The following is a 5,938-nucleotide window of genomic DNA, read 5'->3' as shown; positions in this document are numbered from 1 at the left end:
CTACTTTGATTGGCAGGAAGGCTAATCTATGTGTAGTCTCCGTAGAGACATAGTTAATTTATGGTCATGCTCAACCAAGTTACTAACCCTCTAGTTAAATAACAATGTAGAATTTGAGAGTACAGTCTGGAACTTGACCTCTAGAGGAGGTGGTGGGGCCTTCAAGCAGTGTCGGATCCAGCAGGGGGTGATGAGGGTGATTGCCCCCCGTAACACAGCGACCCAGCCCCACCAACATGTTCCTGCAGGCAGCAGAGGTCGGGGGAGCTGAGTGTAATGGCCGGGACCTGGCCACATTGACAGGGCAGCTGGGACAGTGCCGAGCGGGACCACCCAGTGTGCCCAGGCCCCTGCTACCAGCGGCAGCATAACTCTCCTCGCCGCGGCCCTGTTTGCTCCTTCAGCCATGGAGGAGCTGCTGCCGCCGCCATATCTGACAGACCAGGAACCACAAGGATGCTTAACAAGTGAGAGGCGGGGAGAGGACAGGAGGCAATTGGCTTGTGTGGAGAGAGTGGCCGGAGTGCTGTGCTGGGGAGAGTCAGGGCAGGAGAGACAGGGGACCCGTCCCGGCAGATGGAGGAGGAGCGCTGGGTGTACAGGGCTCTATCCTATTTTGTCTGTGTATGTACTGTATGGTACATCACTAGTGTCTGTATGTGCATGAAGTGTTAATAGGGGTTGTCTGTGCTGTGTATCACTAGTGTCTGTGTTAGTAGTGTATTTATGGTGTATCACTAGTGTGTGTGTGTGTGTGTGTGTGTGTGTGTGTGTGTGTGTGTGTGTTAGTAGTGTATGTATGGTGTATCACTAGTGTGTGTGTGTTAGTAGTGTATCTGAGAGATGCATCATCGCTTGGAAAGTGATAAAATGGAGAGTGAAAAAGTGCCAGCCAATCAGCTCCTAACTGCCATTTTTCAAACACAGGCTGTGACATGGCAGTTAGACTTGATTGGCTGGTGCTTTCTCTGTCTCCATTTTATCACTCTCCAAGCGATGATACATCTAGCCATGTGTATGGTGTATCACTAGTGTGTGTTTTAGTAGTGTATGTATGGTGTATCACTAGTGTCTGGTTTGTGTGTATGTGTTCAGAAAAAGGTTGGTTTGGTGCCGCACAGGACTAAAACAATATCTTTATAATGGGCTCTTATAAAATTTGTCCCTTGTAGACCCACAGTGCATGTGCATAAGCGATGCCTGAAATCGGTATCCAAGGAGTTATTGTTGTTGGTGGTGCACCCAGAGTCAATAGTACGTGTCAGTATTTCAAAAGAAAAAAGAGAGACTCTGTGTTGGGGCACGCTTAGGAAATAAAGCTTAACTTTTAATTAGAGTGTAATAAAATTATGGTACACAGACAAACACACATATAGTACTTTATGAGAAGATCTTAAGGAATTTTTGAATCTGAGGACAGATCCTCAATTGTCAAAAAATAAAAATTGGTGAATAGGAGTATTAAGTCTCCAACTATATGAATATTAAAGGTGACAGTGACACCCAAGATGAAAGTATCAGAAATTCAATTTCAACATAACAGGAAGAGAGTTCCGACATATAGCACATAGGCATTTGATATAACAATCTAGATTATAAGTTTCGTCCAATAACCAATGCCTATTGTGATAGTGAAACCTGGGATCGGTTAATCTGCTATTGCGAAGTTTCTGGTCAACATGTTCAGTTAAAGAAAAATCTAAAAGTTAGTCTGGGATCAGATAAATGAAAAAAGATTATAGATGTGAAGTTGGTAAGGGTCAAAGGTTGCTCCAATACTTCTGCTGTTCACATGGAGACAAAGGTATTTACTACTGCACCTAATATTCCCTAGCAGTCTCCCATCTAGGTACTGATCAGGCTCATCACTGCTTAGCTTCCAAGATCTGGCGAGATTGGGCGTAACCAGTGAGATATGGCAGTAATATCACATAAGTTGTGAATGAGAGGGTGTATGGTTATTGGCACATACCAGAAGGAGTACTTCTACTGTCCATTAATGTGCACAGTGTCTCTGTTACTTTCGCATTGCAAAGAAATTTGTGTGACTGGCATCAGGATGAGAGAGTACTGAAAGGAGCAAGAAACAGGAAACGTATAGGTTCAGGGCCCGTCTTCTGCTGTCTACCGTCATATAAAAATATAGCAGACAGTGGATGAGAGGGGCGGGTTACCTGGGCCTATTGAAAATTAGTGTGAAATTACACAGGTATTTTAAAGTTTGCTATGAAGGTAAAGCATCAAAATACAGAATTTGCTTTTAATAATGCCCCTAGGGTACGAAAATAGAGAACAAAAATCCGCTATTAGAAATACCACATAGTTATCAATGATCAGAAAAATTTCTAACAGTGTGTTATGGTTTGTAGGTATGAGTTAACCATCTATAGCGAAGTTGAAATTGAGACGTAAGTATAAGACTGAAGAATATTAACTGTAAACGTAAATATTTTGACACTGGAGTAGGATAATGAAGTAGCAGATAAACAAATATTAAATAATTTGATAACCAAAAAAATTGTCAAATATACGATACCAGGAGGCGAGTGGGCTGAACCATGCACTGTATAGCACCACTAAACACAGACGGCCGTTTCACGTGAAGGTGGCTTGTTCACTGTGTGAGGTGGTAGTGGAAGACTGTCTATTTAAGGCCAATGTGGGGGAGTGGTCTCATTGTAAGGGCCAATCATAGAGGAAGGAATAAAACATGTGATATTAATGAGGTATCCATTACATCACTTCCGGTTTCAAAGACCGGAAGTGGCGTCGGATTGCATCATAACAGCAGCTTTTGTATAGCTATTAGGGCTTTGAGTTTATGAACTGAGTGTTAGTGGAGAGAGATGTGAATATTTTGGCCTGGATGCTAGGGCCACGATCGGGGCACTAGTTACGTTAACGGAAGTCCACATGTGACAGGACTACTCTATGGTGCGTCACTTCTCATTAGCGAGTCACTTCCGGTTTCGAAAGCCGGAAGTGGCGCGGGACTAGTCGTATCTAAATTTTGTATGCAGCTGGGTTAAGATTTAAGGTTGGGCTAAATAGCTGATTGAATGTGAGGTGGAGTGTATAGTTACATACTCTATGACTGGGGTGATAAGGCCACAATCAGAACATTCACGCCGTGACCGGAAGTTGCGTCAAAGCGCATCATTTCCGCTCTTGAATTAAGAAGGGGGCTACGTTAACGGAAGTCCACATGTGACAGGACTACTCTATGGCGCGTCACTTCTCATTAGCGCGTCACTTCCGGTTTTGAAAGCCGGAAGTGGCGCGGAACAGTTAATATTCTGGCACGTTTACAGTTAATATTCTTCAGTCTTATACTTACGTCTCAATTTCAACTTCGCTATAGATGGTTAACTCATACCTACAAAGACGTATCGCGTCGGCCCCGCAGCACAGCCGACGGCCAATATATCTACCGATATATTGGCGCATCGCTGTGTGTGTACGGGCGGTCGGCCACATGCTGCAGCGGTCGGCGGTGATTGACAGCTGAAATGGGCGGGCGTGTGTACACCCCCGCCCAGTTCATGACGTCAGTCCCCGACGGATTGGGCAGTGTGTATGCACAGCACGCTGCCCGATCTGTCCATAGATATATCTGCCGATCAATTGATCGACAGATATATCTTCCAGTATGTACCCACCTTTCGAATTAATAAAGCACAAGTGCATCCCAGCGCTGCAACTGAGTGCCAAGGTAAATATATATATATATATATATATATATATATATATATATATATATATATATACATATACACACACACACACACACACACACACAAACAGTATGTGTGTAAATACAGTATATATATATATATATATACACACACACATATACAAACAGTATGTGTGTAAATACAGTATATATATATATATATATATATATATATATATATATACACACACACACATATACATATATATATACACACACACACACATATACACATACATACATATATAAATCTATTTATATGGCTGCACCAGATTCCCTCTCATTAAACGCCCACTCACTGACCTTATGCCCATGGGGCATGCTGCTGCCCCACCAAGTCCAGGTGCTGGCGAGTTGCCTGCTTAATTCATGTGCAGGCCGAGCCAAGCACCAGCGGCTGCCGATCGTGGAGGAGGGGAGGAGAGAGAAGGGGAAAGCCTCCCCTCTCCTCCGAGTCTTCCGACTTTACTACAGCCGGCTGCAGCGTACTGTAATGAGTCTCTCTGACTCATTAATACTGCTGCCGCTGCCACTGGGCCCTTCATCGCGGCGGGCGCCAGTGAACCGCGCCGCCGCTTCTTTTTTAAAGGGGCTGTTCGTTTTTTTTTTTTTTTTTTTAAGTGCCAGACAAGACAGGGGGGGCACGGGCCCGCGTGCCCCCCGTCCTGGATCCGCCACTGGTATAAGTAATTAAACAAGAACAGTATATAATAGAATTAAATAAGAACATTCATTGTGGTATAATTCTTCTAGCTCTGCATCATCCCATATAAAAGCATAAAGCTCTTATATTGTGAAATTGGAAAACTGTCATCAATATCTGCTAATACCAGCAAACTAACAAAAATAGTAGATATACAATTCATGGATATTTTATGGAAGAAATCCAGATTTTTGTTTTAGACAGCTACAATAATAACTGGTGTAGTTAAATAGAATAATAAGCAGATAATAAATTCATGCCCTGAAGATCAGCAATAATCAATGTAAACTATCATAAGGTAGAAGCAGATGGAGATTTTGAATAAGCAGTGTTACCACTACTCCCAGCCTGCTCTCTTATAACCTTGCCATCAGCTTTTACAACACAGTTCTAAGATGGTAAATAGTTCTACATTCCAGATATGTTCTATCTTTTTTTAGCGCTCACATTTTATAAGCACAATCTAGCTTTTCTTTTCCTAATTAGGATAAGATGCTGGGTCAGATTGCGTTAGATCAAAATACTGGTATAGTAGCAGGATGCACACTTATCATGTAATTCTAATTAACAATAACGTTAATGATCACGTTATAACACAACAACAACTTTTGTCGTTACTTATTAGCATAGCCCCAGCACAGAAACAGGCCTCTCGGAATTACTATAGAAAGTCCATTATTCTGTATGCTGTGACTAAATTTTTTATTTTTTTTTGTTCTGCACCACCTTGTTCCAAGGAACAGATGCATAGGAAGCCCTCTGCTCAATTATGCAAATCAAAAGTCTGGTTTATATGCAAAATACTGACATTGCCTTCAATACATTCCAGTTTTGCCTCCAAGATGAACATTATTCCTTAAATATTTTTTCAAATGATTTGGGCATTGCGATTGGCAAGGATTTAATCCTAAAGGCTATACTTTGAATCCCTGTATTACTTCTTCCTATGGGATTAAAAGTTTGAAATATAAATGCTGAATCCTAACATCTGCACTGTATCATCACAGTGTCATACACAGACATGTAGTGGCAGAGCTGGATTGAATTATGGACACAATAAACATTGTGAGTGTTTGTGTTATGTTTAGTATTGAAAATTCAAATCAGGTTTTGAAGTGATTTGTTCCAGGCTATTCCCATGTCACTGAGTGTTGCATACAAAATATGATGCTTGATAGCATTAGATGGATAATACTATAGTATAAAATACACAGAGTATATATATATATATATATATAACGAAAGGAAAGGCTGCGGCACTCCAGTTGCAAAAAAACAGTGTATTGGTTAAAAGATCATAACAGCAGTACAGATGGCAGCGACGTTTCGGTACTCGCAGGTACCGTTTTCAAGCTACATACTGCTGAAAAGAAAACAGAATAAACAAGAACAACATGTGTGTACTTACTTAAATACCCCCCGCCGCTGAGAGAAGCCGGGTCGCAGCAGCGTCCCGCATGGTGTCCATCCACGACGGGCGCTTGCCGATGACGTCATGCCGC

The 5,938-nt window shown here is 42.0% G+C and overlaps 1 pseudogene; it reads right to left on the bottom strand.

Annotated features, from left to right (window-relative positions):
• Nucleotides 1–1,808: 1,808 nt before the first annotated feature.
• LOC134931430 (5S ribosomal RNA) lies at nt 1,809–1,927 on the bottom strand (annotated as a pseudogene).
• Between the last annotated feature and the right edge of the window lie 4,011 nt (nt 1,928–5,938).

This window comes from Pseudophryne corroboree, chromosome 5 (assembly GCF_028390025.1).
Source record: "Pseudophryne corroboree isolate aPseCor3 chromosome 5, aPseCor3.hap2, whole genome shotgun sequence".
NCBI lineage: Eukaryota > Metazoa > Chordata > Amphibia > Anura > Myobatrachidae > Pseudophryne > Pseudophryne corroboree.
This window is presented reverse-complemented; position numbering and strand designations above follow the sequence as displayed.